This window comes from Eptesicus fuscus, chromosome 4 (genome assembly GCF_027574615.1).
Source record: "Eptesicus fuscus isolate TK198812 chromosome 4, DD_ASM_mEF_20220401, whole genome shotgun sequence".
Classification (NCBI taxonomy): domain Eukaryota; kingdom Metazoa; phylum Chordata; class Mammalia; order Chiroptera; family Vespertilionidae; genus Eptesicus; species Eptesicus fuscus.
Window position 1 is genome coordinate 47705634 of NC_072476.1, and position 24593 is coordinate 47730226.

The following is a 24593-nucleotide window of genomic DNA, read 5'->3' on the forward strand; positions in this document are numbered from 1 at the left end:
TGAAAATCGAATGAGCTGTTTTGAGAACTGCATAAGCTCCCTGTCATTGGAAGCCAATGATCAGAAGCTGAATGAAGATTAATGAAGGATAGGGATATTATTTTTAGAAGAAATTGGACAAAGTGACCTTTAAGACCTTTTCTGGCTCCTCAACAACTTAATAAAAACATAGTGATTTATCCTTATTTTTCTCTCTAGCTCCTGTCCTTGCCCTCATCCTCCCTCTGCATCTCATTCTCTCTATCTATCCAGCTTCTTTGTGTAGCTTACATAGATAAACTAGGGGACTCAGAAAGATAGGGAAGTACATTAGCCTCGCTCTTGCCCCAATGTCGCCTCTCTCATTCCCCTCCATTCCCATTCATTGCCATCAATAATTGATGTTTTCTCCAATCTAATCAACTGTGCTTAGCAATCACAGCTTCAAATCCTCTTTCTTCTCCCTTCCACCAACTCACCACCCCAAGACACTTCTGATATGTGAATTCTGGACTCACCATAGTGTACACATATTTTTATCCACAGCAGCTTCCAAAACTTGGAGTAATGATCGGTCACTTTAAGATAGAAATGAATCATGTCTGAGTACAGCATCTCTACGTTCAACAAAGACATGCTTCTTTTTTTAAAATTCTTTGTTGTTCAAAGTATTACATAAGTCTCCTTTTCTCCCCATTGACCTCTCCCCGGCTGCCCCCAACCCCCAGCACATGCCCTCACCCCCCTACTGTCTGCGTCCATTGGTTATGCTCATATGCATGCATACAAGTTCTTTGGTTGATCTCTTACCCCCTCACCTCCCACCTTCCCTCATAGATTGGACAGTCTGTTCCATGCTTCTCTGTCTCTGGATCTGTTTTTGTTCATCAGTTTATGTTGTTCATTATATTCCACAAATGAGTGAGATCATGTGATATTTATCTTTCTCTGACTGGCTTATTTCACTTAGCATAATGCTCTCCAGTTCCATCCATCTGTTGCAAATGGTAAGAATTCCTTCTTTTTTACAGCAGCGTAGTATTCCATTGTGTAGATGTACCACAGTTTTTTAAGCCACTCATCTGCTGATGGGCCTTAGGCTGTTTCCAAATCTTAGCTCTTATAAATGATGCTGCTATGAACATGGGGTGCATATATCCTTTCTTATTAATGGTCTGTTTTCTTGGGATATATTCCTACAAGTGGGATTACTGGGTGAAATGGAAATTCCATTTTTAATTTTTTGAGGAAATGCCATACTGTTTTCCACAGTGGCTGCACCAGTCTGCATTCCCACCAGCAGTGCACGAGGGTTCCTCTTTCTCCGCATCCTCACCAGCACTTGTCGTTTGTTGATTTGTTGATGACAGCCATTCTGACTGGTGTGAGATGGAGCCTTATTGTCATTTTGATTTGCATCTCTCAGATAATTAGTGACTTTGAGCATGTTTTCCTATGTCTCTTGGCCTTCCTTCTGTCTTCTTTCGAAAAGTGTCTATTTAGGTCCTTTGCCCATTTTTTGATTGGATTGCTTATCTTCCTTTTGTTAAGTTGAATGAGTTCCCTATAAATTTTGGAGATTAAACTCTTACTGAAGATAACATTGGCAAATATGTTCTCCCATGCAGTGGGCTTTCTTGTTGTTTTGTTGATGGTTTCTTTTGCTGTGCAGAAGCTTTTTACTTTGATACAGTCCCATTTGTTTATTTTCTCCTTAGTTTCCATTGCCCTAGAAGCAGTATCAGTAAAGATATTGCTACAACAAATGTCTGCTATTTTTCTGCCTATAGTTTCTCCTAAGATTTTTATGGTTTCCCATCTTATGTTTAAGTCCTGTATCCATTTTGAGTTTATTTTTGTGTATGGTGTAGTTGATTGTCTAGTTTCATTTTTTTTGCATGTATCTGTCCAATTTTCCCAACACCATTTATTGAAGAGACTGTTTTGACTTCGTTGTATGCTTTTGCCTACTTTGTCAAATATTAATTGAGCATAATGGCTTGGGTCGATTCCTGGGTTCTCTGTTCTGTTCCATTGGTCTATATGTCTGTTCTTGTGCCAGTACCAGGCAGTTTTGAGAACATTGGCTTTGTAGTACAGTTTGATATCTGGTATTGTGATCCCTCCAACTTTGTTCTTCTTTCTCAAGATTGCTGCAGATATTTGGGGTCTTTTTTAATTCCATATGAATTTTTGGAGAGTTTGTTCTAGGTCTTTGAAATTTGCAATTGGTATTTTAATGAGGATTAAGACATGCCTCTTATTAATGAAGAAAATCATGATGGGTATTGTGTGGTTCAAAGAATATTCAAGGAAGAAATTAAACAGGGATCCCAGTGATGGGTTAATGTTGGGAACACTTCCTCTTCTTTTTCTCTGGGAAGACAGAATACAGATTCTGGCCTACAGTTTGTACACATATCTGGTGTTTCCTCTAGGAAGATAGTCGTGACTATAATCCCAAGCCTGAGGATGTCCCCACAGGAGCACTGGGAGGACAACGCCTCCCTTGGCTACAGCTATTTCTCCATTTCCTAGGCACACGCAGCCTGACTTCGGGAAAAGTAATCTCATTCCCAGACAGTATTGTTATATTTTCTTTACAAATATAAGTGGAACTAGAGGCCCGGTGCATGAAATTCGTGCATGGAGGGGGGTTGTCCCTCAGCCCAGCCTGTACCCTCTCCAATCTGGGACCCCTCAAGGGATGTCTGACTGCCCGTTTAGGCCCGATCCCTGAGATCGGGCCTAAACGGGCAGTCGGACATCCCGCTCACAATCCAGGACTGCTGGCTCCCAACTGCTTGCCTGCCTGCCTTCCTGATTGGCCCTAACCGCTTCTGACTGCCAGCCTGATCACCCCCTAACCACTCTGCTGCCAGCCTGTTTGCCCCCAACTTCTCTCCTCTGCCGGCCTGGTCACCCCTAACTGCCCTCTCCTGCAGGGTTGATCACTTCCAACTGCCCTCCCTTGCAGACCTGGTCCTTCTCAACTGCCCTCCCTTGCAGGCTTGGTCCCTCTCAACTGCCCTCCCTTGCAGGCCGGGTGCCTCCCAACTGCCCTCTCCTGCTGGCCATCTTGTGGTGGCCATCTTGTGTACACATGGGGGCAGGATCTTTGACCACATGGGGGCAGCTATATTGTGTGTTGCAGTGATGATCAATCTGCATAGTACTCTTTTATTAGATAGGATAGAGGCCTGGTACAGGGGTGGGGGCCAGCTGGTTTGCCCTGAAGGGTGTCCCTGATCAGGGTGGGGTTCCCTTGGGGCGGGGGCAGCCTGAGTGAGGGGCCTGTGGTGGTTTGCAGGCGGGCCACGCCTCCTGGCAATGCAAATGGAGGCCCTGGTATCTGGAATTTATTTTCCTTCTACAACTGAAACTTTGTAGCCTGGAGCAGAGTCAAGCCTGGGGCTCCCTCCGAGGCCCGCAGCCACTTGTGTTGGGGTTATAATTGAAACTTTGTTGCCTTAAGCGGGTGGGCCTGGCCAGAGTGTGTGGAAAGCTTTGCTTCCCCTGTTGCCAGCAGCAACCCTGGCCTGCTCTCTCAAGCTCCATTCTGCCGCCATTTGTTTGAATTTGTTTACCTTCTATAATTGAAACTTTGTAGCTTGAGTGGAGGCTTAGGCCTGCAACGGCTGGCAGAAAGCTTGGCTTCCTCTGTTACCTAGGAAACCTTGCTCTCTGTGGCTGTAGCCATCTTGGTTTGGGTTAATTTGCATGCTTGCTCTGATTGGGTGGTGGGCGTGGCTTGTGGGCGTGGCTTCTGGGAGTGTCGGAGGTATGGTCAATTTGCATATTTGTCTATTATTAGATTAGATGAGTAATGATTAAGTATCCTGAAACTTTTTATTTAATGGTTGTCATTGAATATCCATGGTCCCATGATTTCTCAAACCCAGCCCTATAGCCTTCATACGTAATTTGCAACCAAATAAGGTTTGGAAATGCTTTATATTCTATTCATCCTTGGAGAGTCAAAATGTTCATTAATATATTAAGGGCTCTGAGAAGTCCTGCAGAAAAGAAACCTGTTTAAATATTTTTACCAACAGCAGCTTAGTTTAAACTAACATTTCCTCAATTTATTTTGGCCATAAGAAACCTTTTTGTTTTTTTCAACGACTATCAATGGTGCAGGACTTCACTGCTCCACTGGACATAGCTTGAGAAGTGCTGCATTTTAACAAACCAAAGGTAGTATGGCATACGTGTAGTCCAATACCTGACCTTAAAGGGTGCTTAATAAATACAACTTTCCTTTCCTTTTCAAGGCAAAGATAACTAGCTGTCCACTAAAAATTCATGCTCTTCTTCTTTACGTAGTTTTGCAGAAAAACAGCTACAGGAATACAGACTATATTCCCAGCCTCCCTTGGATCTATGTGTGAGTATGTACAGAGGTCTGGCCAGTGAAATATAGATAAAAATTAAGTATAGCACTTTAGACCTAACAATCTATGATACCCTTTACTCCTTCCCTGGCTCATTGATTCGCTGTATTTTCTTGCATAGGATAGTATTTAAAGCCACATGCTTAGGATAGCACACCTTCTATCAGCTCAAGTTCCTGAGTTATTTGTGGAGCAGAGCGCTCCCTTTGGTCATCTACCCTCCACAGCACATACATATCAATTGGACTTTATATGAGAAATAAAAGTAGTGCCTTATCCCAAATTTATGTTTGTCATCCAAGCCACTGAGTTACCACTACTTATATAGGGAGATTTTATCCTTACGAAACAGAAATATAAGGCCACACATACTTGATATATCTAGAGTCGTTGATTCATTTATTCAGTCATTCAACAAACATTTATTGGTCATGCACAAAGTGGGGATACAAAGATGAATAAGATAGAGTCTCCATTAAAAGTAGACAGATGTTTATGCAAATGAAGTCACAAAATTTGGAAATTTCTCAGGTGGTTATATTAATAGAATGCAAAAGAAAAAACATATGATCATTTTAATAGATGTTTGCATACTTGACAAAGCCCAACACCAATCAAGATGAAGAAATGTTCAGCAAACTAGGAATAGTAGGGACTTTCCTCAAATGGATAAGAGCATCTATATAAAAACAAACAAACTGCAGCTAATGTCATACTTAAATGTTGAAAGACTAATTGTTTCCCCTTGAGATCAGAGACAATGCAAAGGTGCCCACTTTCATTATTTCTATAAAGCATAGTTTTAGATATCCTATGCATGCTGCATAAAGGCCAGAAAGAAAGATTTAAAACTATCCCTGTCTGCAGATATGATTGTTATAGAAAATCCTGGGAATCTAAAAACTGGCTAGAATTAGAACTAACAAATTAATTTATTAAGGTCTTGAGATACATAGTTAATATACAAAAAAATTAATTGTATTCTTTGTAGTATCTACTAACAACTGGGAAATGAAAATTTAAAAATATACCTATTTACAGCAGGAATTTATTCCTAGGGATAAACTTACCAAAAGAGTCTAATATCTAAACACTGAAAACTAGAAACACCTCTGAGAGAAATCAAAGAACTAAATAAATGGACCATGTTCGTGCACTGAGAGACTCAATTTGAAATTCTAACAAAATTGATGTATAGATTTAATGTAATCAATCCAGCAGCTTATTTTTGTAGAAATAGACAAGTTTATTCTAAAATTTATATGCAAATACGAAGGACCAAAATAAAGAATTATTATTATTTTATTTTTTATTTATTTAATTTTTGGAATAAAGCAATTTTTGAAAAGATAGAGTTGGAAGACTTACCTTACCAATTTTAAGGATTTATTATAGAGTTACAATAATAAAGACATTGTTGTATTGGTGAAACTATTGCTATATTGGTCAGTAAAAAGGGTACAGAAATAGACCTACCTATGTATACTGGTATAGTCACTGATATTTGACAGAGATACCAACACAACTTGATGGAGAAACAAATGTCCATTCAACAAATTGTGTATGTTATCTTTATGGGTTGAGGGGAGAATGAGCATTAATCTTTACCTTATTCTACATGCAAAAATTAAATCAAAATATATCATAGACCTAAATATAAAACCAAGACTATAAAACTTCTAGAAGAAACATAGGGGAAAATCTTTGTGATCTAAGAGTAAGCAAAGTTTTATTAGATTGAATCCAAAATTATAAACCATAATTGGAAAAAAAATAAGTTGGACTTCACCAAATAAGAACATTTTTGTTTTTCATAAGACCAAAGAAAAAGACTGAAAGAAAATGTTTCCACCATGTGTACCAGTAAAAGACTTGCTCTATATTTCTAAGGAACAATAACAACCTCAAGATAAGAAAACAAACAACCTAGTAAGAAAATGGATCAAGTGGAACAAAACAAAGAGCCCTGAAATAAATCCACACCTTTATGGTCAATTAATAATTGACAAAGGGGCAAGACCATTCAATGGAGTAAAAACAATCTATTAAAAAAATGGTGTTTGGAAAATTTGAAAGATATATGCAAAAAAAAAAAAAAAAAAAGAAAAAAAGAAAAAAAAAGAAACTAGATCACCTTCTTACACCACATAAAAGAATAAACTCAAAGTGGATTAAAGACTTAAATGTAAGACTCAAAACCATAAAACCCCTAGTAAGAAACATAGGAGTAAAATTTTGGTCATTTCTCTGTGGGCCAGAGAAACAAAAGAAAAAAAAATAAACAAATGGGACTACATCAAACTAAAACATTTTACACAGTAAAAGAAACTTTCAACAAAATGAAAAGACAACCCACTCTATGGGAGAACATATTCACCAATGACACATCTGATAAGAGGTTAATATCCAAAATTTATAAAGAACGCATACAATTCAACACCAAAAAACCAAACAATCTAATTTAAAAATTGGCAAAGGACCTGATTAGACACTTTTCCAAACAGGACATACAGATGGCCAACAGACATACGAAAAGATGCTCAACATCACTAATCATCAGAGAGATGTACATTAAAACTACAATGAGATATCACCTCACGCCTGTCAGAATGGCTATCACCAATATATCAACAAACGTGTTTGTGAGGATGTGGTGAAAAGGTAACCCTCATGCACTGTTGGTGGGAATGCCGATGGGTGTGGCACTATGGAAAATAGTATGGAGATTCTAAAAAAGAATGAAATCTTGCCACTTGCAATAGCATAGATGAACCTATAGGATATCATACTAAATGAACTAAGTCAAAGAAAGACAAATACTATATAATTTCACTTATGTGTGGAATCTAAAGAACAATATAAATGAACAAATAAAATAGAAACAGACTCATAGATATGAAGAACAGAGGAGAGGGGGTTGGGAAACTGGGTAAAAAAGGTGAAGGTATTGAGAAGTATGGATTGGTAGTTACAAAATAGTCACATGGATGTAAAGTATAGCATAGGAAGTATACTTAATAACATTGTAATAACTATCTATGTATGGTGCCAGGTAGGTCTGAAAATACCAGGGGGAACACTTTGTAAAGTATACGATTGTCTAACCACTATGCTGTACACCTGAAATTAATACAAAATAATGTTAACTGTAAATTGTAACTTAAAAAAAAAAATTCAAATGTAAAAAAGAGAAAGAAAATGAATAAAAAGATTTGAATAAACACTTCACAAAAGAAGATATATGGATGGTCAATAAGCATATGAAAAGATGCTTAACATAATTAGTCGCCGATGACATGTAAATACAATGAGATACCACTACATACCCATTAGAATGGCTAAAAATGCTTTAAAAAATATGATAATACCAAGTGTTGACAGGATGTAGAGCAACTGCGGCTCTCCAACACTGCTGTTGGCAGGTTTTTAAAGAGTTAAACTTACATCTCCCATATGACCCAGAACTTCTAATCCTTGGTATTTACCCAAGAGAAACAAAAGCATATGTCCACACAAAGGCTTGTACACAAATATTCACAGCAGCTCTATTTGCAATTGCTCCAAACTGGAACCAACTCTAATGTTTATCAACAAGTAAATAAATAAACTAATTCTGTTTTATCTACATAATGGATATTACTCAGTAATGAAAAGAAAAGAACTATTGATATACCTAGCAATATGGATGAATCTCAAAACCATAGAAAAAAAGGCAGGCAGAAAAGAGTGCATGCTCTAGAATTCCATTTAACTACAGTTCTAAAAAAATGTAAACTAATCCGCAGTGACAGAAAGATCTGTTTGTATATAGATGGGATAAAATTGGGGAAGGCCTACAAAAGGTCACAACTAAACGTTCAGGGGTGGTGGAAACGTTTGCTATCTTGATTCTGATGATGATTTCATGGGTATATACATATATCAAAGTTGGTCAAATTGCATACTTTAAGTATGTGCAATTTAATGTTCATTAATTACGCCATGAAAGAGTTGAAAAAATTTAAATATAAAAAAATTGGATTGGTTATTTTCTACCTTATTTTACCTCATGAATTTAAAAATCAGTTTGTTAATGTATGTGAAAATTCTGCTGGAATTTGAACATATTGAGACATCTTTTGGGCAAAATTGATTTCACCTCTAACAGATATCTTACCTAATTCTCTTATTTTGTTATATCCACCCAGCTGGTAACATGAGAGATAACAATAACAAATTGAGTTGAAAATATGAGCCAAATAATCTCCTGTTGCATATTTTCCCGACATATAGAATATAAGAGCTAATCTTAGGAAGATTTTTAACCTTTTAAGGAAATTAAAAATTCAAAATATGAAACTAAAACAGGAATTCACACAGGACACCTGAGCTGCCTTGAGGAGTCAGTGCATCTTCCCTCCTCTGTCTCTCATGGGAGCTGCTAGAATAGAGACTTTGACTGAAGGTATCATGACCAATTTGGTAGTTGCTAAGTCTATTGAAAGCATTATTTACAATAGCCAACCTATGGAAGCAACCTAAGTGTCCATCAATAGGTGAGTGGATAAAAGAGTGGTGGTACATATGTATATACCATGGGATATTCCTACCAATAGTTCACCCAAAGGCTTAAAAAAAAAAAAAAAAGTCTCCATTAAAAAAAATACCATGTAGTTCTTTGTTTTTCTACACCCACTTACTTAAATTTTCTACTTATGGCATATATTATAAGAAATTTCTGGTTTTTCTGTGCTTTACTCATTTAGAATGTTCAGATGCCCAAAGAATCTATTTTCAGCTCTATTTTACAGAGGAGTCAAAAGTTTCATATGGTCAAGTATAAAAGAAACTAAGCACTCAAAATGTAAGAGTCTAATTTGAAACACAGATTCTCTCCAAGTTATAAATATGTTCCAAGGTTGGCAGAATATATGATTGCATCTCTAAGGATTGCCATTTATATTCCAACATGCACAGAAATGAATTAATGTCTTTTTAGACTAGTAGCTAACAAATTGCATTAGGTTAGAGCATTTTGAGTGAGTTCAATTTTATGGCCAGCTTACAAATTGTTTTAAGCACTAATAAGCTGACAATTCCATATACTACAGAATTCAGTGATTTCCATACAGAAATTCCAGGGACATAGCCATAGAAATAGGAATGCAGAATTTAGTGCTATGGATGAGCATGTTAGAGTAAATATTTGGAGCACTACAATAATTATAGCTGTCATTTAGTAAGCCATTACCTAACGTTATGCACTGCTAAGCATATTAATAATGATACCTAACATTTATGAAGTGTTTATTCTGTACAAGACACTATCCTAAACCTTCATGAGCATTTTCTTTATTAATTCTCACAATTATAAACATGGATTAGCCTTGTTTATAGGTAAAGAAACTGAGGCCAAAAAAAAAAGGACTCATTTTCCAATCACATGGTTAGTAAATAGCTGAATCCTGAGGAATTAATTCTTTAGTGAATCAAGCCACTTGTTTTGTTCTTGGCCTCTGACTTTTTATTCTTGCAAGATGAACTACCCCTCCCCGCTTCTGACTTAGTCTATTCAGGCTATTATAATAAAACTAGAGGCCCAGTGCATAAAATTCGTGCACTGGGGTAGGGGTTGTCCCTCAGCCCAGCCTGTACCCTCTCCAATCTGGGACCCCTCAGGGGATGTCTGACTGCTGGCAGTCGGACATCCCTCTCACAATCGGGACTGCTGGCTCCCAACCACTTGCCTGCCTGCCAGCCTGATCACCCCCTTATCACTCCCCTTCCAGCGATGCCTAACTGCCCTCCCCTGCTGGCCCGGTCACCCCTAACTGCCCTCCCCTGCTGGCCTGATTGCCCCTACCTGCCCTCCCCTGCAGGCCTGGTCCCCGCAACTGCCCTCCCCTGCCAGCCTGGTCACCCCTAACTGCCCTCCCCTACCGGCCATCTTGTGGCAGCCATCTTGTGACCACATGGGGTGGCCATCTTGTGCGAGGGTATGACAGTCAATTTGCATATTACCTCTTTATTATATTATTATATAGGATTAGAGGCCCGGTGCATAAAATTCGTGCACAGGTACTGTCTCTAGGCTTAGCCTGCGATCAGGGCCATCTTCCCCAGCTGCCGGCAGCCGGCCCTGTCCCCTGCTGCCACCCACCCTGGTTCCCAGTTTGCTATCGGGTGATTGGAACCTGATGGCCGGGGGTGGAGGGACCAAGGGGTCGGCCGGTCCTGCCCACTTGTGGCCCTGCCCCCGCCATGGGTCGCCCTCTGTATGTGGGGCAACCAGCAGGGTGGGGGCCTTTTCCTGGTGCATCCCACATCCCCCGCCACCCACCCCTGGGTCCCCGTTTGCCATCGGGTAATGGGAGCCAGCCGGCCCGAGAAAGGGACCGAGAAGTGGTCAGTGCACCTCATAGTGACTGGTCGGGCTGTCGTTCTGGTCTTTCTGCTATTATGGTCACTGGGCTTTTATTACATAAGATGCCACAGACTGGGTACCTTATCAATAACAGGAATTTATTTCTCACAGTCCTGGAGGCTGGAAGTCTGAGATAGTGTTGCCAGCATGGGATTCTCTTCTGGGTCACAGACGTCTCATTGCCATATAGTGAGTGGGTCAAGAGGTAGAGGCTAGGGATCTCTCTGGAGCCTCTTTCATAAGGCACTAATCCCACCCATGAGGGATCTACTCTCATGACTTAAGCACCTCCTAAAGGCCACACCTACTAATATCAGGTTAGTATTAGAGGTTGGGATTTCAGCTTATGAATTTTATGGGGACTTGCACATTCAGATCATAGCACCTCTCATCCTTCCCTGCCCTGATAGCTTTGCCTTTCAGGCTACAGAACTCTTGAATTGCAAAGAAGAGCACTTGAGATCTAACAAGTGCCATGAACACAGATATGATCTGATTCTTTAAGCTTCAAATGGAATTGGTCTGAATTTCACAATGTTCTTCTGAATTTTTTCTGGAGATATTGGAGGCAGGGTATATTATTTATCTATTGCAGCATAACAAAATTTCCCAAAACATAATGGTTAAAGCAATAATACTTACTGATTACTTTTCATGATTTCTTTGGATCAGAGGAGGTGGCCTGCCCATACGGTACAATCTCTGGGCTCTCAGCTGGAAAACTTGAAGACGGAGACCAGGAATGCTCAGAAGACTTGTTGGCCCACCATTTTAGAAGTTGATGCTGGCTGGGTGCTAAGCTTATACACACATGGCCTTTCCATGACACATGGGCTTCCTCACATCATTGTGGTGTGGTTCCAAAGGATAGGCATGCTGAGAGAAAGCAGGAGCCAGCGGGAACCATATTGCCTTTTTTTTTTTTTGCCCTAGACTCAGAAGTCATGCATCATTACTTGCACCTCATTCTATTGGCTGAGGCACTTAATAAAGACACACCAGGTTCAAGAAGACGGGACATAGACTCCATTTCTTGATGGAGATGTGTCATGGGGTGGGGGTGTGTGTGGACTTCTTTGCAAGGTAAAGGTTACTGCAGGAAGCAATAGTGCCAAATGAGAAACTTTTACAAGTCACTAATGACCCTTAGCACCTTCTTTTGCTGAGTTAGTTCCATTAATGAATTGTCTAGCTGTTTTATATGCTCTCTTCCCATTCTATACCACATATAGCAAGACTTGAAATCCAGTTTCCTTCCATGGTTTATGCACACAAAGAAATACACCCCTATCAAACAAACACTCACAAACAAAAACACTCATTAAAGTCTTTTCTTTGTAGCAATGGATAGGATTTACATTGTAGCCAAACAAATAAGTAAAAATAGAATATTGGAAACCCCTAATTTGAAAAATTCTATAGGCTTTTCTCTTTCCCTGTTTCTCTCTGTGTTCTTATCTGCCTTTTCTCTCTTAGGAGTAACAACTTGAAAAACCTTCCATTTCCTTATAAAAATTACTTTGCTTTAGCTTCCCTGAATCTCCAGCACATAGACTCTCTTTTGTGTACAAAGACCAACTAATATATTCTGCTAAACCACAGGCCATCCAAATCTAAGCCTCACCTATCCTCCCTCCTTCACCTCTCCCAGCAAGGGCAAGGATCAGTGAAGAGATTTAGTCCTTCAGTTATGTAAATTATTCCCTATTCCCACCCCTGTCTTCATGGAAAAGGCAGTTGTGATTTTAAATAACATTTCCCCCCTCTGCACTGCACTGGCCTGCCTGCATTGAATTGCAGCCAGCACTATCCACTTAAGTTTTCCATCGCTGATTTCCAAAACATTCAGGGCAAGCTTCAGCTTCAGACATTATAAATATGCCTAAGAACAGAGCTTCTGAGGCAAAAATCACCATTCAATCCAGAGAGAGCCTCCAAATCCCCATTTATATCTAAACTGAATAAGTAAACTCCACTTTGTCCTCTTTCATCTAGCACAATTCTGGGTCTGTTTGGTTCCCTTTCCAAAGCCTAAGCTTAAATCCTATGAATTTTTAGAAATATACTAACTTAGGATATATATATATATATATATATATATATATATATATATATATATATATATATATATATATATATATATATATATATATATCCCTAATATGCAAATAGACCAAATGGCAGAACAACCAAATAACCAAACAGCCAGTCACTATGATGTGCACTGACCACCAGGGGTTGCACACGGAACATGGCGGACGTCGGCAGCAGGTGGCAGAGCACAGAACATGGTGGGCGTTGGCCATGGTGGGATGGTGGAGCAGGTGAGCGGGGTCGCCAGACCAAGGTGGGGCGCTGGTCACTGTCATCAAGGCAAGCCTCTGGTAGTTACTGAAAATTCTTTGTTCCTGTGCACCACAGTCCCGCCCAGCACTCACACCTGCTGCTGACGCTGGAGCTGCCGCTCATACCCGCGGCCAGCGCCTGGCACCAGCCCTGATCGCTCGGCACCGTCAGCAGGTGCAAGTGGCAGCTACCGGCCCCTATCACCCCTCAGGGCTCCTCCACCTCCCCCTGCTCCTGAGGGGCCATTGGGGCAGCAGCCACCACTTGCACCCACTGACGGTGCCAGCCCCACACTCGCACCTGCTGCTGGTGCCGGCCCCATTCGCTCCATGTCATCAGCGGGTATGAGTAGGGCCAGTGCCGTCAGCATGTGGGAGCGGTGGTGGTGGGAGTGGGGCTGTCAGCAGACAGGGGACTGGGGCCACAGTGGGAGGGGCCAGGCGGGGGTGGGGGTGGAGGATGGGCCCACCACAGCCTCATGGCCTATAGTTCCTTTTAAGGTGCATGAGTTCATGCACTGGGCCCCTAGTCTAAATATAACAGAGATGCTCTCTGAACAGTCTCTAAATAGTCAGGCCCTGGAAGAATATTGCTTCCCACATGGCAGCTATCGTACAAATTCCAACTATTTTCCCCACAGTCATGTCCTCACTATTCCCCTAACCCTCTTCTTAGCAAGTCTGCCCAGACCCTCTCCTCTCCATTCCAGCCCTGCTGAGAGGGGAGCACCATGTGATCCCACACACCTGCCTACAGATGAATGGATCACGGTTGACGACTGGCTCAAACTAATCCAATCAGATAGTTTTCCTAGGACAGAGGGATAAGACTGTAAGACAGTAACTGTCTGAGCAAGACAGAGCAAACCTCTCAGCAGAGATAGAGGCACAAAGCAGATGCTAAGAGATTTGACATGGGTGCAAACCATTTGGCTTCCAGAACTGGAGAAAGAAAGCTAGTTGCAAATGCCATCTAGTTCCTCCTTCCAGGCCCTTGAGAGGTCTGACTACTCCTGTTGCCCCTGGGGTTGGTTGGCTGAGGGATCCCAACAATGAAACAATAGGCTTCAGGGACTTTGCAAATGAACAGAGGTTATTCTACACAGAAGATGAGAAATCAAATGAAAAGATATTTTCGTTAATTTACTTAGCTTCTTTTTTCTGACTATATATGTTGCAAGTGGTCATGAATTATAAATCAAGGAATTTCAATAAAGCACTGATGTTCCTCTCATATTCTGGGACCATAAAAATGATAAAACATGTCTTAATACTGAATGAAATGTTGTCATTGTGAACTTATCTTAGGTAATCACACAAAAAGAACTTTTGTGAGAAATAGCCTGCTGTTGAAGTACCTCTGAAGGCATTTTCCATACATTAACCCTTTAGTAGGGAACTTTATTTGAGGGAGCTCCAGAGCAGGACTTTGTAAGATGCTAAAGAATATGTGACTTGTGAATTATTTTTCAAGAAATCTCTCCATCTGTTCCTTAGGGTGAGTGTCACAGCAAAACAAACAAACAAATAAAAACAAACTTGTAAAGTATTTCTGAGAAATGTGTGCCCATTTCAAGAAATGGGGTAAAATGCGTATTAAATTAAGAAAAGTAATGGAGTGTGGGAAAAGCGTAAATCACAAGTTAATAAGGAATTGGACTGTGTATACAGCTGCATGTGAAATTCTTTACATAGATTCATTCCACTGACTGACGATGGGCCACATAATGCACAGACAGGACATGGTGCAGAGGAAAGGAAGTAGGCTCTACACTCACTATGAAGCAAGCTCCTTAAGTTCATTGAGCCTGTTTCCTCATTTGTAACTGGAGGATTAGGCATTATTTACTACAATGGGATGTTGTGAGGGTTTAACAATACAGTGCATGTGAAGCACTTGGCATGTGCATTGATGTGCTCAATAAATCTCATAATACTTGTTGTATAGCAGCTGTTATCTTCATCATTACAAATGTATTGGGAAATTCTGGTGCAATTTTCCTGGTATCTGAAGAGCCTGAAACTGGCACACCACCTGCCTGTGCTCACCAAGGCCATTTCCATTTCTCTCTCTCTCTCACGCTTTCTCTGTCTCTCTCTGTCTCTCTCTGTCTCTCTGTCTCTCTCTCTCTCTCTCTCTCTCTCTGTGTGTGTGTGTGTGTGTGTGAGAGAGAGAGAGAGAGAGACAGAGACAGAGACAGAGACAGAGACAGAGAGACAGAAAGAGAAATCGATCTGTACTAAATCCTATGGTTTTGGCCATCACGTTTCAATTTCTTTGGCTATTTTTTTTATCTTTAATCACCAGCGAAACAGAGAAACTGTTTTGATATTTTACTGCCTAACCTTTAAATTAGTTAGCAAAACAATCAGATTCCTGGACCTTCCCTACCCTATTTATCTTAATCATCCACCTATTTCACAGGCAATTGGATGACAATCAGACTAGATGGAAAAAGTGACCCAACCTGCTAGTAGAATATTATTGGAACCTTGCCATACTTTATGCCCCTGACACATTTCCTTTTCTCTCCTCCACACCTACAATCTGTGGAACTTAGCCAGACTTAAGTCATATACTTTATCTTCAGAAAGTTTTCTTTTTCTTCCTTAGATTAGTCAAAGTTAATATAAACAGCATTTTGGACTTAAAAATTAAGTTCAATACATTTCTGTTCTAAATACCACAAGCAGCCATACCTTGCTTAACTTGCAACCATACTGAGGCACCACGGCCTTCACTCCTGAGGGTCCCTCTCTTACACTCCCACTGTCCCATTTAGAAAGTGGTGTGTGCTTACAGGGACACAGTACACAATTCAAATTGTACAGTTGGTCAGGAAGTTAAAAATGAGCTACTCAGTTCCCTCTGCAGAGATGATCACTGTTAGTTTCTTATGATAAGTGTATATATATAATATAGTTTAAATATATACTTATATATTTAAAAACAACACAAAATGTACAAACATAAATATTTTCAGCCAGGATTTCTTGAGAGAATAAAGCTCTCATAAGCTAAGGGATCCATGGTATGTAATAAATTAACTTTTCTCCTTGGCATTGGAAATGGTATCATGTACTATCCTTGGGAGAATTGAGGAAATAGTTACAATTAATTTTCTGTGTGCTGTGCTTCAGACGAGGAACTCTAGTTGAGAAATGTGTTCTAGTCTAGCTTGCGGATTATATACATGGGGACATATGGTCTGCTCTCCTCCCCCTAGTCATCTCATTCTTTTCCCTGTTTCCCTCTTTTACTTTCTATGGAGGCCTTACATGAGTTAGAAAGTGTGTGAAGAGCATTAATCTTAAGTATACAGCATGAATAATTTTATATATGTTTACACTTCTGTGACCACCATCCAGATTATGATATAGAACATTTCCATCACTTCGGAGTATTTTCCCCTGCCCCCCAGAGACAACATCTAATCTAACTTCTATCATTACAGTTAGTTTTGCCTGTTTTGAAACTTCCTATAAATGAAACCATAACTGTATCTCCCTTCTGAGAGAGAGATTTTCCATGTCATTGTATGTATCAGTTAATTTTTATCGCTGAGTATTATTCCATCATATGATTAAATCACTATCTACCTACCCAGTCTTCTGTTGATGGATATCTGAATTGTTTCCATTTGGGGGCTGTTTTTAATAAAGGTCCTGTTATTGACTTGTAAATGTCTTTTAGTGGAGATAGGCACTCATTTCTCTTGGGTGTGTACCTAGGAGCAGACTAGGTCATGGGGTAGGCATATTTTAGCTTTAATAAACATTGCCAGTTTCCAAAATGGTTATTCCAATTTTGCTCATTCTTTGTAACAGCTGTGTAGTATTATACGGATTTTCCATGGTTTATTTAAACTAGCCCACTATTAATAGAAATGTAAGTTGTTTCCAAACATTTGCTATTACAAAGTATGTTCCAAATATTATCTTTTTACATAAATCATTTGCACATATACAAGTTTGCCTATTTGAAAAAGTATCAGAAGTGAATTTGCTGGACCCAAGGATATGTGCATTTGTAATTTCAGTGGATTTGAAAAAAATTGTCTCCATTGTGTTTCAACTAGTGCATTCATATGCAAATATTGCTCCTGTCGATCAATATTTGATGTTCTCTCACCTCATACTCATGGACTAGGTAAGGCATCAGATGTTCTGAACTTGTCTGTCCCATAGGTATAAATCATGTTTGTTTGTAATTCTAATTTAAAGTCTCTTACTATAAGTAATATTGAGTATCTTTTCATAAGTTTAAAAGCACTTATATTTCTTTTTCTGTGATGTCTCTTTTAATATACTTTGCCCATTATTCTATCAAGTTGATGATCTTTTATTGACTTAGAGGAGCTTTTTTCTTTATGGTAGAAACAATTAGTGCTTTTTCTGTGATATGAGTTACAAATATTTTCCCCAGATTGTTGATTGCCTTCTGTATCTATATATATAAAAGCCTAAGTGACCAAACGACCAAACAACAGGTCAACCAGTTGCTATGACGTGCACTGACCACCAGGGGGCAGACGCTCAATGCAGGAGCTGCCCCCTGGTGGTCAGTGCGCTCCCACAGTGGGAGCGCTGCTCAGCTGACCTACAGGTGCCAGATGCAGGGCTCACAGCTAGTGAGCGCCACTGTGGTGATGTGAGCCTCTCCCAGTCGGGACTGACTGGGCTTGAGCCCACAGCAGGCGCGGTGGGGCTGGGATGAGCAGGAGCAGCAGGCAGGAGCGGCAGGCAGCGTTGGACTGCTGGTTTCAGCCCAATCTCTTCAGGCCACGCCGAGGGACCCCACCGGTGCACGAATCTGTGCACCGGGCCTCTAGTCTGTTAATAACTTGAAATATTTAATTTACATCAGGTTTTTAAAGCATTATTTCCAAAGCCCTAGTCTGCCCTTTCTTCCACCACTTACAATATGCATCTTGGTCATTACTCATGAATAAAAATAAACTATACCTTAAATGCACTCTCTGGATTATTAAAATAATCTTGCCCAGTTCTGGCCACTGTTGTTCAGTGGTTAGAGTGTCAGCCCACGCACCAAGAGATTGAGGGCTTGATTCCAGGTCAAGGGCATGTACCTGGGTTGCAGGTTGGATCCCCAGCCCCAGTTGGGGCTCGTGCAGGAGGCAATTGATCATTGCTTTGTGTCTCCCTCACATCAATGTTTCTCCCTCCTTCCCTCCCTTCCACTATCTCTAAAACACCAATGAGGAAAAAATGTCCTCGGGTGAGGATTAACAACAACAACAAAGTAATACTCTTGCCCTAATGCACACTCCAGAGAATCAAAAGGAAGCCTGCATATAAAAAAGTGATTGGCAGACACACAGAACATGAGTGTGGCCGCTACCTTAACAATTTTTTCAAGAAAGCAAAAGGCAAGTTGCATTCTTATCAAGATTCTGTGTTAGGGGCATTTGTTCAGCTTTGAAAAATGTTTCTATGTAGTAATCAAATGCCTCACACTACCCTAGGGCAGCCCACAAGTCACAGAGAGATTGGCAGGCATCGCACACTGCTCCCAAATTCTTGGTCAACTTAGGGTATTTTGTAAAATGAGAGGTAGCCCTCAAAATGAGGATTGGTATGAAGAGGGACCTAACGCATTATTCTAAATGGTGATATTACTGAAATGCTTAAAACTATCAGTATCAGTCTTCCTGAAGATATCACCTCACCCACTGACCTCTCCCATTCAAATCATAGTGTTATAACCTGACAGTCACTCACTCATTGTCCCCTCCATTAGATTCTCTGCAGCCAGGGACCATTTATTTGCATCAGTTTTCTATTGCTGCCATAGCAAGTTACCACAAATTTAGCAGTTAAAAGCAGCCCCTATTTTTTTTATCTCACAGTTCTGCAAGTTAGACGCCCAGGCCACTATGGCCCAGGTGGATGCCCTGATCAGACTCTCTCAGTACAGAAACCGGGTGTCAGCAGGCTGCTTTCTGGAGGCTCTGGGGGTGAATCCACCTCTAAGCTCGTTCAGGTTGTTGGCAGAATGCAGTTCCTAGAGATTGCAGAGCTGAGTCCCCATGTCCTTGCTGGCTGTCAGCGAGGAACTTCTCTCGGCTCCTTAAGGCCACCTGCATGCCCGTCTCATTGCCCCATCCATTTTCAAGCCCACAACAGAGCATTGATTCATTCTTACATTTTGAATCTCTCTGAATTCTCCCTTTCATGGCTTCTCTCCCTCCTCCATGTTGCTGCTGGAAGAGATTCTCTGCTTTTAGAGGCCCGTGGGATTCAATAGGCACAACTGAATAATCCAGAATAATCTGACTCTCTTAAGGTCTATAACTTTAATTACATCTGCGAAGTTCCTTTTACCATGTAACGTGACATATTCAGAGGTTGTGGGGAATAGGACATAGACATTTTGGGGGCCCATTAATCTACCTACCATATTATTCCTTTCCTCCCTTTGATCTTCTCCTCCTCCTTCTCCTCCTCCTACTTCTCCTCCTACCCAGGTTGTGGGTTTGGTCCCCGGTGGGGGTGCCATACAGGAGACAACGGATCGGTGTTTCTCTCTGACATGGATGTTTCTTTCACTCTTGCTCTCGCTCTCACTCTCGCTCCACCATCTAGCACAATGTAATTTAAGGAGAGCTGAATGACTATGTAGTTGAATGATATTTTTAGAATTCTTCATTTTGAGTCTTCAGTCTAAATTCTGGGAATATATATTGAATCAAGAGTTTATCAGCTGGTTTATAAACTCCTAGAAAACCAGAGTAGAAAAAACATAAAGGGCTTCTTGTCCCCTTTCCCCTGCAGCCTGGGGTGAGGGGCCTGCCTGGCCCTGGAGTGTGGTTCTGTGTCTCTGGTCTAAGCTCACCTTTGGGATTGGCCAAAGCCCCTTGAGGTTGCAGTTCAATGCAGGACTCTGGGGACAAAGCAGATAGAAGTCTGTGATGACACAGTGCCAAATTAGGACTCACCAGGGTTTTTAGAAAAACAGAAAAGAATATTAGGCACTCTAGAGAAGGCAATATATTTTTAAACAAAGAAATATGTGGTAGAAAAAGAACTTTAGATCATTTGAAATCTTACCTTTGGTTCTGGGGTGTTCTTGATAGAGAGCAAAGAGATGTCTTGCAAGAGAATTTTAATCATAATCTACCCAGAAAAAAATTCTTACTGATCTTTGTTGGACAACTGAAAAACAGATTCTCACCCTTCCCCAACAAGTTTCACTAAAGACAAATCCTCATGGTTAAATATTCTCTGTGGAATAAATAAGCATCTCCAAATTTCTTGAGCAAAGAAATTTGCTCCCACATTTTGGTTTGAGTAAAATAAAAGCACTATATCATTTTTTTTGGCAAGGGCCAAGAATTAATTAATAACCTATAAAACTATTTATTGTATTTGTTTTAGAGAAATAGATATTGACTAGTTTTTTTTTTATATGCTTATAATTCTGTCTCACCCCTATATTGTACCTTCCTGTAGCAAAGGATTCATCTGTAATCTAAGAATATAGTACATACTGTGCTGGGTACATGGTATTTTCTTTAAAATGTTTTTTTTTTTTAAATAGGTAAAGACTCAGAAAGCGGAATGAAAGTTATATGTACTGTAACTTGCATACTTTATTGTCATGTAGATGATGTATGAATATACTTAATAATTGAAAGAGAGTTTACATGTAGTAAACTTCTAAACCTATCAATACTGTGCTGACTTTAGTTGAATACAGATAAATATGGAACCTAAAATAGATCATCTGAATATCATTATCTGCTATCTAAGAAAAACTAAAACAGTAGCAACTAAAGTTAGTAACATAACATTACTTAATCCCAAGCTATTATGCTATGAAACTCCTCATCATTTCTATTAAACTTCTATGATTAATGATCTGCAATGAGAAAGATTCATGAAAAGGAACATTTCAAGAAAATAACATCTTTCACGTGTTCTTTCAAAAGTGATTCCATTTATGATCTTCTTGGGATCTTCTGCCCTCTCCCCAAAAGCTGTAATGATAGTTCCTGTAATGAACCAGAGGCATCCATGTCAATGTGTTCGGTGATGAGCTGGAAGAGATGACAATGGTGCAGCTCTGAGGACGTACACCTTTCCCTCTATGTGGAATCAGACTAAGTATGCTCATCTAGGGCAAAAGAAGTTTCCCTAAATCAAATGATGATTTGATTATTGCAGCTGAACCTCCAGACAATCAGGAACTGGAATATTTCTTAGGTAGAAATGCAGTTGCCCTTTTAAAGAAGCTTTGCATATTAAAGATGAAAATCTCAGAATCATTCTAAAATTTAGTGAAACAAGCACTAACAAAAATGACAAAGGAATTATATTTTTAAACTACTGAAGAACTAAAAAAAAAAAAAAAAAACAAAAAAATACAACCCTCTTTTCTGTCACCTTTGATAGTTTATCAGGTGTGCAAAAGTGAGACCACTGACCACACAGAGTGTGATTGAGATAATAATTTTACAAGTCATCATTGATAGCAACTAAGGAAATGCATTTAAGCAGAAGACTTCAGTTATAAATTTTCACATAATAGTTCCATCCCAAGCTTTAAAGTCATAGGATTTTAGAGTGTTATAACTAGAGGGATTTGGAGAAACTTCTAGTTCAATCCCCTTCCCTTGTCTTATAGATCATGGAATTCCTAATAATTTCATTTCCCTCTAAAACTTTTCCTAATGACAGTATTTTACCATGACATTTATAACAACCTGTTAGCTAAATAATTGTAACAGCAGATATACTTTTAAAAGATTGTTCTGTTATTACAATTCCTGTGCTTCAATTTTTTAGCTGAAACTGAAGTCATGCAAAATGTTCTTATGGACTTTGGTATAATTTTTGGTTTATATTAGAAGAATAGGGAAATACTAAATTTTGATGACACAATAAAATCCTGCTTCTAAAATTTCTATTGAAATATATATATATATATATATATATATATATATATATATATGATGTTAAAATATACATGTTTAATTGTTTTATATATGTATATATTTAAATATATTTTCATTGATTTTAGAGAGGAAGGAAGAGGAAGAGAGAGATATCAATGGTGAAAGAAAATCATTGATTGACTGCCTCCTGCATGCCCCTTACTGGGGATTGAACCTGCAACCTGGGCATGTGCCTGACCAGGAATTGAACAGTGGTGACCTCCTGGTTCATAGGTTGATGCTCAACCACTGAGCCACACCGGCCAGGCTAAATAGCCTATATAATAAAAGCCTAATATACTAAGTGTCCAGTCATCTGGTTGGCCATTCAACCAATCAAAGCACAATATGCTAATGATATGCTAAGGATGCTCAACCGCTCGCTATGATGTGCACTGACCACCAGGGGGCAGACACTCCAACCGGGAGGTTAGCTTGCTGCTAGGGTCTGGCTGATCAGGACTGAGCAAGATGGGCTGGACATGCCCTGGAGCCCTCTTGCGGTCCCTCCCCAGCTGGCCAACCTCCCACATCCCTCCCCGGCCCTGATCATGCACCAGAGGGGTCGCTCCACCTGGCCTGCGCCCTCTCGCAATCCAGGACCCCTCAGGGGATGTCGGAGAGCCAGTTTTGGCCCATTGGCAGAACGACCGGTCACTATGATGCGCACTGACCACCCGGGGGCAGAGGCTCAATGCAGGAACTGCCTCCTGGTGGTCAGTGCACTCCCACAGGGGGAGCGCCACTCAGCCAGAGGCCAGGCTCACAGCTGGCAAGCACAGGGGCAGTGGCGGGAGCCTCTCCCACCTCTGCAGCAGGGCTAAGGATGTCCCACTGATGGCTTAGGCCTGCTCCCCATCAGTCAGACATCCCCCAAGGGCTCCCGAACTGTGAGAGGGCACAGGCCGGGCTGAGGGGAGCCCCCCGCCCCCTGCCCAGTGCAGGAATTTCATGCACCGGGCCTCTAGTGTATATATATTTTAACATATATGTGTAAAAGAGTATGAAAGTCAGACAGTCCTGCTTTCAAATTCTATCCTGTCATTTAGTAACTATGTGTGATTTAAGCAAATTTCTTACGAATCCCAGATCTGTTAAAATGAGTTAAGGAATACCTAACTCAAAGTGTTTTTATTAATTTTAAGGGAGATCATATAGGTAAATGTACCTAACACAGCACCTCTCCAAAGGTGTCAGCTCAATAACTGATGTCTCCCTTCCACTTCTCATGTGTCTTTGCCTACCACTTAAACACCTTCTGCCGCATTTCATTACAGGCATTTCTAAATGGTGTATCAGTGCTGTTCTCCTAAAAGCTATAGGGAAAGAAATATTAACATGGATGAAAAAGTAAGTTTAAACACTTTTGTTATTCAGGTGAAATCAAAATTTTCTATTTTGAATATTTCTTTTCTGGGAGAAAGAAAGGTTCCATGAATGAGCACTAGAATTTGGAAAAAACTCACTTAAATCAAGCTATAGTACTTTTCTCTCTTGATTGCCCAGGAAGAAGAGTTTGGAAATAATTCATTATTTTTTCTTCCTGAAGTTTATAGTCAAATTAGTATCAGCTTCATGTCAACTTTGGCATTAAATCAAACTTGAGCTTGGTGTGGTTAAGGATGAAGAAAAATAATTCTAACACCTTAAATATATTCTAATGTAAGAAGCTGCCTTTACAGCCTAAGAGAAAAACTATAGTTTGCTTTTATAGTTCTCCACAAATTCTGTGCATCTTTGAAATTGAATATTCATAATTTATTAAACATTTAGTGAAACTTCATGATCTTGAATTAATTTAGCTATTTAAACTTTATTTTTGAAGAAAAACATGTTCTTTCATATTTATACATTAAACAGATATTTCATTTTACTTATTTTAAATATATTTCTATTGATTTTAGAGAGGAAGTGAGAGGGAAAGATAGAAACATCAATGATGAGAGAGAATCATTGATTGGCTGCCTCCTGCATGTCCCCCACTGGGGTTTGAGCCCACAACCTGGGCATGTGCCCTGACCGGGAATCGAACCTTGACCTCCTGGTTCAGGGGTTGATGCTCAACCACTGAGTCACACCAGCCAGGCTAAACAGATATTTTACCTACTTAGTGCCAGATTCTGTGTCAGGCACCAGGGATCTAAAAATCAAAAGTAATGATCCCCAAAGTCTGGTGATAAGAAAAACAAACACAATGAAAGTTTTACAAGGTGACATTTCTAAACTAGAAGATTGCCTGCCTTTCTGACTGATCTCAACCTTTGTTACTCTTTTCTCTTGCTCACTACACTCCAGCCACATTATTTCAATTGCACTGTTCCTATCCCTTGCATACCCCCATTTGTTCATGCCTCAGTACCTTTGCACTTGTTTTACCCCTTCTAATAGAAATGCCTATTCCCCATGTCTTCCAACTGCTGCCTCCATCTCGCTATTCACGTCTTCACTTAAGTATCAACTCAAAGAGGCCTTTGAGGAATACTTCTTCCCTCACCCTGTCTCCTCCAGTCGTTCT